The 13864-nt window shown below is 42.4% G+C and overlaps 1 protein-coding gene across 4 annotated transcripts in view; it reads left to right on the top strand.

The window, feature by feature from the left end:
• The window catches only part of FGF12 (fibroblast growth factor 12), a 120854-nt gene that overhangs the window by 97847 nt on the left and 9143 nt on the right, over positions 1-13864 (top strand). The window lies entirely within an intron of this gene.

Below are 13864 nucleotides of genomic sequence, written 5' to 3'. Positions count from 1 at the left end.
GCATGTTTGAAGCAGAGGCAATGGGCTGGAGAGGTCGGTATCCTCAGGAATGCCGCCCTGTCACACAGCATGCCTGTCGTGAGCGTATGTCTGGCGTCAGGATGAAACCCATGGCTCTGGCTGTGAGGCTGCAGCACAGAGAAGGTTTCCAGCTGCCCATGAAAAGCAGCTGATGGATCAATGCTGCCAGCAGGCATTGTCCCCTGCATCATGACCAGTAATTGGTACATGGGGCTGCACTGTCCTTTTACAATAATCGCTTCTTTTATCGCCCTCTTCAAAGGTGGCTTTGCATACAAGACCAAGAGCGAAACCATAGCTCATTACTTGATTGCATAATTACATTCTGCTACAGTGTAATTTGGTTATGGATGTTATTAAGTGGATCAAGGTCAGCAGTAGGGCTCAGGACACAAGTGGGGGGGAAGAAGGCTGAGAACTTTTTAGCTCAGAATACCACCTTGGCATCTTTCGCAGCTCAGGTCAGTTATTTGTGGCCCTGCTGCTTGTCCCTCTGGCCTCACAGGCAAGATGTATGTGATGCTTTTCACGTGGCTTTTCACCTGGTTCTGAGGTAGCCAGCAGCAGCCCCATGGTCAGCTGATTAGAGGGGTGCAGGCAGTTGGTTCATTAGAAAAGCCCACTTGCCTTCCTTGCAGAGCCTTTACGCAGGAGTCCATCGAGGCCCCTGAATCTGATGTCTGTGTCACTAGGGGCTTTGGGCTACATTTTGGCAGGAGAGCAGAAGGTGACAGCTGCCTTGTCTTGTGAAACAACTTTGTAGTATAAGTTGTGGGGGAAAGAAAGAGGGTTCTAAACGGAGCTTTGTTGAGAACTGGGACTGTGTTGTAATTGTAGCAAGGACAGAATCAAATTATTCAGGGACCCTCTTCCACTCTGCATAATCTCTGTCCTGCTGCGTTGAAGCATGGGCTGTGCTGCACCATGGCAGCTTCTAACTGGATATGGAGATTACTGGGTGCACAGACTTTTTTTCCCCATTTACAGAATTGGGGAAAGAAGCAACAACAGGCATTAAATGTACACCCAGACTTGTAAAAAAAGTGTATGTACCTCAGAATGGTAACTGAAAGTAAGTCATGCAACAAAGTTGAGCCCTTCAGAACAACCTAGTCTTTCTACTGGCTTCCAGAACCTGATATGAATAAATAATTTAATGGCTATTAATGTGAATGCTGCTGATTTTGAATCTCAGTTCCTACCATATTAAACCCTACAGCCAGCTCTGCCCTTAAGGAACATTCTTTCTGCAAGGGCTTTTTATCCATGCAAATGTTATCTGCACCCTCTGAAGAGGCTAGAGCTAAAAAATGGCTTTTGAAAATGTGTAGCACCAGGATTATCATGCCTTGGTTTTTTATCAAATATACGCTAACAAAAAAAACAAAAGAACAAAACCCAAGACTTTTCAATATCAAAGTTAAATTTAGAAAGCAGACATTTTAAAGCATCCTTGTCAGTTGAAAGTTAATTTTTTAATGACCATCTTGAAAAACTAAGTCTTACAACTCTCATTATTTTTCTTTTGTACCTCATTTGCCTCATATTTTTTTACTGCCCTCTTCTAAGTAAAATGATCCCCATGGTGCTCTTACTTTCTGTTCCTCTAAGTGCAGTTGTATGTATTTCTCTGTGTATTAGCAGTTTGCTAATATGCTTTGGTTAGATGAGCTGAAATGCAGTAGTGTAAAACCAGTAAATAAAATCCAGTGATTTGATAAGCATTCTACCACTTGCCTGATTGAATTTCTGCTTCACAGGTTTACACCTTCCAGATTCTTTTGTGTTGTGCAATACAGTGACAGTTGTTCATGGCTACACTGTTTGTGTGTAGCCTCCTGTGTGACAGATTTGGACAGGCTGGGACACTGTGCCTGTTGCTGACCCCAACACCATAGATTATAGGGGCTGAAGTGACTGTTCAGCTTCATTAGTATGAAGAGGTCATCAGATAACAGGGTTTTGCTAAGTCATTCTGCTTGCGTTGAGTCCCTGCCTTTGATTAAGTCAGACACTTCGACGCAGGTTATCTTTGTTTTTTTTCTCTCCTAGCACAAGAAGTTATGTTTCTTCTAATATTCTGCTTTGTTTCCCTTGTTATGAAAGTGATCATATCAATTTTAATAGAAACATTCATGAATCAATGTTTATGCCTTGAACAGAATGTGTAGTCCAGCTTTAGTGATTCTTAGGGGAACCAGTTCTGCTCATGTTGCTGCACTAATGATTCAGAACTTAGCATTGATGAAAACAGATGAAAACTATGAAATAGTACAGATTGTAAGAAAAGACTGTTATGCCCATGAGCAAATGGTTTCTCTTTTGTGGGGCTTTTTTGTTTCAGTGTTGGTTTTTTTCCCTCCCCCTATTCCATGGCAGCAGAGAAGAAAGCAGGAATGATGTTTCTTCTTCAGTGAGATAGTCAGGACAGCTCTAAGGTTTCCTTTCCCCCTCAGCATGTTTGCTGGAACATATAAATAAGATTTCTTTAAAATTTATCATGATAAGAAAAATATTCTCAGACCTCTGAAATCTAGCTGTGACACAGTAAACTCCAGGCTTTCTGCAAGTAAGGTACTAAAATTCAGACAGGGTTAGCAACTGACCTTTTTTGTTGTTATTATGGCAAATGTGTCTGTTTGTGAATGTTAGTGGTAAGCTTTCTGGAGGGCTTTGCATTACTGTATCCAGGCATTTCAGATCATAAAGGAACAATCTGAAGTGTAAACTCCACATGGCAGGAGAAGAGGACCTTGTGTACAGCCACCACCCAGGTTACAGCGTGCTGCTCACATTCCTGTTTTCCAAAGGATATACAGGGCCCTCGACTCCTTTTAAGGATATTGGCATTTCAGATCATCACATGCCTACTCTATTATACACCACTGCAGTAAGCCAACTATCCCAGCTATCTCTGGGATTAGTGCTTTAGTTCACTTTTGGAACAATCCCTCCAGTAACCTTCACATACAGCTCTTCGGTTTGCACCACCGAGCAGTCTTAGGCTGTGCAAACTAGATTGCTTTTGGGTGAAGCTTAACTGAGGAGTGCTCTTTGCAATGCCCCTAAAGTACTAGATATTCAGACCATGGGACCAGGTGGCAACTAGACCAGACTGAACCCATCCTGAGATGTGTACGGCACCAGCATCCAGCCCTTGCTACCAACAGCTTCACTCCACACATTTGGTCCCGCAGCGTAAACACAGTCTCTCTAAAAAAATCATCAAACCTCTACAGATCTGATTGTAAACCCTGGATCTCACTGAGTCTGCATGCTGCAATAAGTAGCTACAAAGAGAAAACAGTAATTTTTAACTCTGGATTGCTCTGTTGATTTTGGGTCATATAATTTAAAGACAGTTACACAGTCTTCTGTATACTAGTAACACAATAAAATGGTCTCCTGCTTTACTGTGCATTGTGCCAAACAGAGTTAGTGTGTTATATTACTCGCTCTAGAGTGACTGTATTATCTTAGATTGGAAGTTGCAGTCATTAGTTGGCTTCTGAACAGGATCAGATGCCAAAGCTAATCTGTGTTCTCTAGCAAAGTGTGCAACAGAGTGAAAAATTTCACTATAGCCACTACTCTAAAATCCCCAATGATATACTTCCATCTGTCTGATTCCTGGGAAGCAAAGCATCAGCTACAATGGGTCACTTGGCTGCATACACTGGAACAGTCAGATCTAAGCTGTGGCATAGTTTGGGTTTGTTCAAACTGTTTGTGCATTGTCCACGGGTTATTTCCCATCAAAAGGAAACTAACAGAAAAAGAACAAGTCGAGTTGTCAGCACATACATATTGTGGAAATCCATTCAAGGTATTAATAAGCCAAATCTTCTCTGTGAAGTTGTTTTGGACTGTAAGATTTGTCAGTGCTTTCAAGCTAGGCAGAGGTACTGTGGTCAATATGTGGATGGAAATTCTGTCACAGCAGAGTTGGTTGATTTTCCGAATTCCCAGAAAATCAGTGGGCAAAGGGCTGTCTACCCCTTTTTTCCTTCTCCCTTTCTCTCCCAACAATGTTCTCAGTAGCTAGAGGCTCATTCATTCCTCAGGCTGAATTCACCTCTATTATATGCAACCAAAGACAAGTTCTTTGTACACAATGAGCCATTTAAGGAATATTAGTTGGGATGCTAACCCAAAGTGTCTGGCTTAAGGACACAGCATCTGGAGGAGTCAGGACCAGCAGAGTAGCTTGCTCTTAGGAATTAAAATCCAGTGCCTCAGTAACATGACAGGTGTTCACCAACAAGCTCCCTTCCACTGGCAGTAAATGGTGCTCAGGAGCAACAGAAAAGTTCCTGCAGATCCTCTACACAGTCTTCCATTATAGCACCTACCTGCCTTCGCTAGGGGTTGGGATGATGAGCAGAGGAGTTTGAAGTGTCACCCTGAGTGTCAGCCTGGCAGATATTAAGGAAGCACCATTGACTTTTTTTTCTGACTTTTTCTGCAGAAAAGTTTCTGGGACCCGGGCACTGAGGCACAAATCTCAGTGAGTTCCCTTTGGTTCTCCCAGTAGGCAACAGAGCTGTCCTCCACCCAAGAATATGGCCTGAACCTTTCCTTTTCCCTGTGTAGGCACTGCAGCAATGGGTACAAGGGGGATGGAAAAGCCACATAAATTGTCACACTTCATAATATTTTGTCTTGGTTGCAAGAACCTGCCTGTCCAACACCAGCTCACCCCAGCCTCAGCTGATTTTTTAGACCACAGGACTTGCTGTTAATTGGCCAGTTGTAGCCAATCTGTCAGTAAGCTGTCAAAATACTAATAATCTAGCACCACTCATTTTCAAAATGGAAATTTTAGCAGCAAAGAAATTGAATTTCCAACCCTGGTCATGACAGCTCTGAACATGGTTTAATTCAGGAGAGATCTTTCCAGGAGTAGGAAAGATAGGGAGAGTGTTGGAGATGGTGTGTTTCCACTGAGTCTCACAGTTTAAATTTAAGAGTCAAAGCAGAGAGGCTATCTCAGCATATCAGCAGCTCAGGGCTGTAATAGGCCTGGTGAGCTCCTTGGCAAGTCCTCTTATCTTCTGCCAGCGTGACAATGAACTACTCAGAAAATTGGGCTGAGGACATTTTCTCTCCTCAGACCTCCACTCCACGCAGGGCTGCACTGTCAGGTAAGGACAAACCAGTTTTGTCTGAGTGCTAAAAACTGTAAAACACTTGTAAGACTCTGCCTTACAAGGACTGGGGCTCACTCACATTCTCCTTGTCCCTGACATCGTTATAACTGCATTATTTAATTTGTGTCAGAAAGAGAGGGTGTTTGCCTAAGAAACTCAACTGGAACTTGGGGGAAATAAGTTTCTCTACTTGCTCTGACACCTCCTGTCTGTAGGACACCCAGCAAGCCAACTGGTTTGTTTCAGTGCTCAGGACCTCAGCACAAAAATGTAGAAAATAAGAGGTCTTGCCTGTCCTCCTGTCATTATGAGGGCGTTTTTACTAAATGCCCAAGGTATTTGTATTGTAGTTTGAGCCTTTGAGGATGATTTTCATATAAATAATAACATGATAAATCTAATATTGACTGCTAATTTTCCACTAAATGGTTTCTTTTGACTATCAGAAGAAAATAATGTCATGTTTATAAATGCATAACCATTGCTTTAGTTTATACGTTGTTATTATTATCAATAATAATAAAAACAGCAAGATCACAAAAATAACCAAAGGCCGCAAATCAATTTATTCTGCCCTGTGCTCAGGCTCAAATCGATGCCAAGAAACATGAGAGATCAGAGGTTCAAAGCATCCCATCTGGCTGTGTTTCTAGGGTTCTTAGATTATTATTTTTCTTCATAGTTATTTCAGGCTTTAGCAGATGAGGCAGTACGATGCTAATTTAGGAAATCTGTTTTTCTTGTATGCAACTAACATATCTTCATCTTGTCCCATCTTGTCTCATGATCATTATCTCTGAATGCAAAGATGTATTTCTGGATACTATTTTGGAGTAAGCAGAGTTGATAACATTGTTAGTCATTTCAGACACTTTATCAGGAAAACAGAATGTAGAGAAGACAATAGATGAGTTGGGATTCCCAGGTTAGACATTATCCTGGGGTTTCACCAGATCCCCAGGCTGCCAGGAATGCAATACCAGAGACAATGGTGTCAGAAGATCCCCCTTTATGGGAAGCAGTTGCTTTCCTGGAAAAGCAATGCTGAACTGGATGGGCCAAGTGCCACGTGAATGAGCTGTGCTGCAACTGCTACTCCAGCTCCTAGCAGTCCAAATTTTAAGAGGTTTAAAATTCCAGTTTGAAATAAGATCCAAAATTAAAAATCAAATCAATCAAATGCCAAATATACCTTATGATTTAAAAAGAAGGGATGAAAATTTACTCCATCTAACCATGAATTTGAAGTCCATCATTAAGAAAAAGGACAAAATACGTCACTTGCTCCATGTGCCACATTGGTGAGCAGCTCGATGTGCAGGTTTCTTCAGATCACACTGCACACAGAGCCGTGCAGTCACTGGTACCCAGACCTTAATGACAGAGCCTGTTCTCTCATGCATGCTACCTGGTTTCTCCAGGGAGGTATGGAAGTGAGCAGCCCAGTGGAAGAGTCATCCCAAGCTATGCTCTTGTCACTCATTAAGCTGAAAGCTGTGTTCCTATCAGGATTGCATGAGCAGCTCGCCAAAGGCCAGTGCAGTGAATTTGGGCGTTTTATGAAGTACTTGGTAAAAATATGCCTGCATGATGTACAGGCCAAGAGCTGAAAGCAAAAAAACACAATACTGAGCTGCGGTGGGATGGACAGGTCTGAATCTGCTTTGTAGCCAAAAGGAGACCATGGCTTGTGTGGATCTATACTAGCTCATTTTAATGTGGGTAATGGGTTATTTGGGGCAGAATGGAGCTCAGTGTATCCTGAAGAACGTGCCACCTATGTGCCTGGGCAGATGTCCTTGCCACTGCAAGGTTACCTTGGCCATGTCCATGCTGCAATCACACCTTTGTCTCCAGCGTTCCTCTGTGGTGACGTGAATAATTTAATCAGTCCTTGAACATGAAAAGGTGCTTTAGGACAGCCTTTGTCCGCATATAAAGATCTTCAGTCTAATTACAGAGGCTTGTCCAGCACCTGGGGTTTTTTTCCCTGTCTAGAAATATTCGGTCAGCTCACAAGACTTAGCAGACCTGCACTCCACCTCTTGCATGAGTGTTTTAAAGTGAATCCAACTGAACAATATGTACCTTGAGCACAGAGTTCCCACAAAAGTGAGGGCAGATGGCCCTGTAGTTATATTTTCAGAAGCAGTAAGATAGCTTGATAATGCTGCTTCTCAGCTCCTGGAGCTGGAGACCAGATCTGCATGGATGGTGATTTATTTGAAAATGTGCTCCCTCCAGCCCACAGATGGTCCAAGCAGAGTCAGAATACTTGCAGTTACCATATTACCTCATCAAGTGAATCTCTGCTCTGCAGCGGGGCTGTACACTCCCATGTAGCAGCTTGTTATTTTAAATCGTATCTGCTCTCTCCTACTTCTAAAAGGCCACCAAGAAGACTTGTCACCAATCTCTTATGGAACTAGAAGGAGGAGGAAAAGTGAAGTGTGAAGAGTAGAATATCACCTGCCATCTGGACAAAGATGTGATGAGATGTAAAGTTTGGATGCACATTTGTGGTTCTTGGTCGCATGCCAAGAGAGAGCTCAGCTACAATTATTTTAAAGCATTCCCAGACAGATGCAACCCTAGGTCATGGGAGAAACTACATTGAGGCAGGCAGGCAGTGAACTCCATCAGGCTCTGTGCAAGGCATCATTGCCTGTGGGAGTGCTGCTGTGGTCTGCACAGGGCTTATCCTGTGAACAGAATCTCCATGGTAAAGACCTGTCCTGGGAATAAGAGTGTACTGGGATTAAGTGCTGTGGCATGAGGTTTGTGGGCACAGAATCTCAGATATTCAAAGACATATTTAGCCTCTGAACTTTCATGGGTTTAAATGGGAAACATGCATTTGCATTTCACCTGGAAGCCCAAATGTCTTCAAGAATCCTGTACCTTTGCACTTCCATAGTGATTTCAATGCTGAATTTCTCAGTGCTGTTGGCATTAGAGGGATGTTGATAAAACCCTGCTCTAACTGAGGTCAGTGGGGAATGTAAAATGGGCTTTACTAGGTAAAGAGCACCATAAAGCAGATGCTCTTCTATAATGCCATCTTTTTTCCTGGGATGGAACAGCACTTTGTATATACAGACATAGGGAACAGGATCCAATCGTTCCATGCTCTGCCTCCACAACCACAATGAAATGCCACTGCTGATAGCTGTGCTGATATTTATGATTCCTACTTAATATGTTTTAAATGAGTTGATGAGCTCTAAGTATTAAGACTAACATCAGTAAGTATCCTGAGCCAGATTCTCTGGGAGGGAAGCCTTGCCATGCCATAGACTTTGGTGCATTTTAGTGCTTTTATCCCATCTGAAGATCTGGCTCAGTAATTGTGCAGAACATAAAAGAGAAACCCATAAGTGCTGTAAACAAAGGAAAACTGTTACTCTGGGAGTGTGTTAGTTAGATATTTCAACACTCATAATTAACATCCCTTTCCTAAACTGTGGCACAAACTACTTGCAGAATGGTTTTTTTCTTTTATTGCTTCTAGTTTCAGTGACTAAATTTATTAAGTCATTAGGTTTGCTTGTGGATTTGTGTATTTGCTGTTCTCCTTTGGGTTATAATAAAAGGAGATCTTGAGGAAAAAAAAAAGAGATCTTTATTTATCTGGCAATTTTGAGAATGTTTTTAGGGAAATGGTAAGCAATACAAACAAGCAGTCCAGTCTGAGGGGACACTGAGTGAGCAGCTGGATTTGAATACAACAACAGCTAGTGACAGTGTTCTGCTGACTGCCTGGCTGGCCCTGAGCGTTGCACATGGGAACCTGTCACCATTTCTGCCATGGTCTGGAAACATCGGGGGTTTCTGGGGAGCAAATTACTGGCTGTCATGATCAGAACACAGAAGCACCATGCTGTTGCTTCCAGGGGACCCTTTCCTTGCAGCTCCCAGCTGAGGATGTTCAGTGGCAGGGATGCTCCCAGACTGGTACAGCAGGGGCTGGCACTGCTTTCTTGAGCAGCAGCAGGGCTGTCCACTACCCTGGCAGCACTCTGAACTGCACCAGGCTGGGTCAGCATTTTGTGAAGGAGCTGAGACCTCCAAGGGTGGCAGTGCATCTCTGAATGCCCTGGAGTCTCATGTCCACAGGTTCGACAGCAGTGCCTCTGCACTGATGTCTGTGGAACTTCTACAGATGTACAGAACTGCAAAGGAGAGTCCATCAAACCTGCTGTGTTCAGGGCCCAGAGGCTGGGTTAGATCTACCTGACCAGGGCAGGTGAAAGCTGAGGTGGATTAGGAAAAAAAATCTGTCCTCTCACAAACCACCCCTGGCCTATGCAGCAGTGAGAGACAGATGGGGTCAGACATTCCCAGCATCTCCCCGGAAGACCCAAGTGATATAGAGATTGGCTTCTGCCTGCAAGTCCCATCCATATTTCCATCTACAGATGGCAGAAGACACTACTGGGGTGAAGGCTAAATTAAACATGTTGTTTTTCTACACCAAAAATAAGTTTTGGGGCAATCATGGTACCTTATACCCTCCCTGAGCGGGTCTGACCCAGTGGATCTCAGCCCCTGCCCTCCAATGGTAGTTGCATCCATTTAGCTCCTTTTGATTCCAAGAGTCATTGAATGTGGTCTTCCTAATTTTCTATGTGATAGCTATTGTGGTTTTTTTTAATAGACTGTGCAATTTCCAATAAAACTAGAGTTAGCACAAACCAGACCTATGTTTGTTTTTTCAAAGCAAATCTAATTACTCTTCTTAATAGAATTGTCTTTTGTTCAAGGAATTGGATTGAGATGCAAAAAACAAGTTGCAAACAGATGCTAATCATTTTGCATGTAAATTACTAACATTTCTTTTACAAATATTTCATGCAGGTTTTTAGTTTAACAATTAAAAAAAAATTCACTTTTCAAAACCACTTTCAGTAATGTCTGTAGACATTTAACAAAATACCTCCAGCTCTAAATCTCCAAGTAGTAAACAAATAAATGTATTTATTCACTTTGTATGCAAAAATGATTCATTCAAAGACACATATTTTACATGGAAGTTAAACCAGAGAAATTTCCTTTTTTTTTTTTTTCTTGCTACAAATCACCAGCATGCTCGTTAATGAGGAGAACTGGTGGGATTTCTGAGTGAGCTGAGTTCATGACGGTCCTGACAGGGGACCTCTATGGACTTTGTGCAGAAAATAAGAGTCACTGTTTATTTCTTTGTTTAAAGACTGAAAAAAGACCGGTGATTAAAAGACAAAGCCATCTGTCCTCTCACTGTCTTGTACCTGGTCGTGCTGTTTCAATCAAGAAGAGATTTGGAAAAATAATTGAGTGGGGTATGTTATAAGCCTGTTTCAAAAAGTCCCTGCAGCAAGTGAGGAAGTGAAGTGGGTGCTCATGACCCTGGTGTTTAGCCTCTCTTTATCTGTAGGATGAAGAGAAAGTATTGGATATCAGGTCTGCCCATCTAGCAACAGTGAACAACAGTGACCTTGTCTTATAAATTAAACCAAAGAAATAAAAATAAAATCTTGCATGCCCCAGAGGTCTGGTCAATAGATCAACGATTTTTCAAAAATACCTTCGGTTATCTCAGATTTCAGTCTGTGCAGCAGTGGCTGCTACAAACTGCTTTGTTAGTGTGAAGCCTGTTGTGCACACCTGCACTTTCCTCTTTCTTCCCAGCTCTTCTCAACCCAAGACAATTGAAACAGCAGTTCCCACCTGATTAGACATAATTGCCACAATTAATTTTGACAGTGAAGCTTGTACAGAGTTTCTGCCATTAATATCCCAGTAGCCTTTTGTTATTGGTAGCCCCAAAGCCATCAGCAAAAGGCACGTGATGAAACTAGATGATGCACTGTAGCTGAAGGCTTGCCATTGGCCGCCAAGAAGATGTCAATGAAGAAAAATGTAAGGGTTTGCATGTTAAAGAGATTTGGAAGAGTAGCCTGCTCCTCTGTCCTGTCTCCTTTCTGGTCGTGTGGTTCTTCCTTCTCCATCCTCTTACTCATTGCGTCGAGTCCATACGTGGTAGTGGCCATGCCAAGGATTTGTGGTGCTCAAACCTCCAAAGTCCCCGTGGAATGTCAGTTTGGTGGTAGGACGAATTGCATCCTGGTGTGTTTGTCCCCACATGGCACAGTTGTTGCTGGTCAGGTGATATACATAAGAAGCAGCATAATAATGAATAAACCCAGTATTATTTAACTAGAACTTAGCTGTCAAATCCGTGGGTTTTTTAAGCTGCCGAAGGGACAGAGCTGGGGTGTTTCTTAGTGGTGTTGCCATGGTTTGTGTCCTGAAGTGCTATTTCAACTGAATTGTGGGGGATGAGGAATCAACCAGCCAACTCACAAAACCCATGGGACGCTTTTGTTTGCTTGTGGGGGAGCTTAAACATTTAAAGGAAATCAATATTTCTTTCTTCATTTTTTTCTTAAATCTTCATTGGGTTGATGTCTTTACATACATTTGCTTTAAAATAATAAAAGAATTTTGCTGCTTTATTGGTACAAGTGGATATACAATACAGCATCTGCTTTTATGAACTACTGCTGCATATCATAAAGTACTGTGCTGCAGTAATTTTAAAATAGATACTTAGCTGAAAACTTAATTTTCAATAACTTTTAATTAAAATATCTTTTTTTCTTTCTGAAACAACATTTTCAAAATTTATTAGCTTTTATATTTCTTCCTCACTGAACATAGTCTTAGTTCCACATTGAAATTAAAACAGAAGAGGAAAATCCAGATATCTCATGCACAGCAAATTTCATATTTTGGTCAAGTTGGCAGCTAACCTTCACAGCATAACAGTTTTTCAGTCCCCCTAAAGGAAATTTTCATGATAAGTTTTTATGGGTAATGAAGGCATTGGAAAGGGGATTGAGTTGTCCAGTTTGTTTTGAGAGCTGCTGGCTGGCTGGTCCTGATGCCAAGGGATGCCCCCAAACCATCCAGCACAGGCAGCTGCTGCAAACTGCCCAGCTCCTGGGTGAGCTGTGTTCCTCCCAGGCAAGACAAAGCCTGGAGACAAAGAGCAGATTTAAGGAACGCTTAAACACTGATCTTTGGGGAAGCTACTTCAAACACCATTTTATAGTGCTCTAAGTCATCTAAATCGCTCTTGTTTCACTCTTTTTTAAAAATATTTATTTCTTCAGCAAAGAAGACTCCCTCAGATAGGGCAATGTGACCTGTTGCACTGACGGTATTTTTATCTGTGTGGTGCTAATGATTGATGCCAAATTCACGTGTGCAGCACAGCTCTGCACTTTCTGCTGTGATTTATTTTCTGTGGCTTCAAGCCTGCAAGGATCCACGGGTCTGTTGCACACTGGATTTATTGTTAGACCAGCGACACTTTATATAACCCCAAAATCGCTTGGGAACACATACGTGAGTGTTGCTGAATGTTCAGAATGTTCGTTCTTAAGCAAGGTCTGCAGTAAATGTGTGGCATTAGTCCAGAGGCTTTGTTCAGATGTTGGTCATGGGTTTTCCATTGGCAAGAATGGAAGCTCCCAAAGACTTGGGATTGGCAAAGGCTTGGGAGGGAGCATTGCTCACCTGTAGCAGCACCTACCTTCACTCACAGGGCTTATAAATACCTTGTCTGGCACGTATTAGAAGGATTTTTTTTAAAAGCAGTTTTGCTTCAGAAAATGCATTTTCATTGTGGCTTGAACTTTTTTTGCAAGGATGTCATAGATTTTAGGAACCTAGTGGGAGAATTTGGCCAGGACAAGTTTTCTGCTCCAGATCGAATTCTGGGAAGAAAACCCAACCCACTAACAACCGCATCTGACTCAGTGAAGGTTTTGGAACCCATTGCCACAGAATGCCCCGGCCAGCCAGCTCTTTTAAAAGAAATGTAATGCTTCTCTGCTGTAAAAATCCTGAAGTTACTGGGACACGACAAGTTCTGGTCCATAACTCAGTGCAGTTTCCTCCTGGAGACTTCATGCAAAGCCAGTGCAAGTGGCAAAGACGCAGCCACTCCCACAGCTGGCATAGGCTCAGGGGATGTCTTGGACAGACCCACGTGTTCTCTGCTCTAGGGCAGGTGTGGAACCACTTCTCAGTATCTGAAGAAATACTTGTGCCAGAAATCTTTAAAATTACTTCTTTCTCTTTATTTTAAGATTTCCAGGCTTTGTGCCAGCATTTCCTCATGTCGCTTTTGAAAGTAAATAGTTTACTTGCTTTTGTACTCCCATTTCTTTGCATCCACTTAAATGGTTCAATAAACTGCCCTTTGCCTATAAGAATTTGAAGAAACCTCAATATTTTAGACAATGAGCATTGCACATTTCTTCCTCATCACAGGGAAGATACGAGCAAAGGCAGGGGAAGGCATCAGGAACACCAAGGCTGTCTCTGCTTCTCAGCTCTATTTTTTCTAATTTTGCTTAGTATTCCAGTCTAAATCCTGGCAAATTCCTGACTTTTTCTGCACACTTTTCGTGCCTGTTCACTGTAGGCTGTTCTACAAACTGCTGCTCTGCCAGGGAAGGAGAACCTTGCCTTTCAGCCAGGAGTTTTCTAGATGGGTGTGATTGCTGGGATCTGACGTTGCTGATGCCTGTTGTTTTCTGTTGTTAACAAACTGCAATGCGTGACCGTTGTGTATCGCTCGGTGATGCCTAATTTAGAAGATCAGTGATTAATTCCTTCCATTGCTTTTTCTTCTCTCTCCCTCC

Source organism: Manacus vitellinus, unplaced genomic scaffold, assembly GCF_001715985.3.
Source record: "Manacus vitellinus isolate BGI_N305 unplaced genomic scaffold, ASM171598v3 scaffold_29_pilon, whole genome shotgun sequence".
Lineage (NCBI taxonomy): Eukaryota > Metazoa > Chordata > Aves > Passeriformes > Pipridae > Manacus > Manacus vitellinus.
Note: the sequence above shows the minus strand (reverse complement) of the source record. Positions and strands in the feature narration are given on the sequence as shown.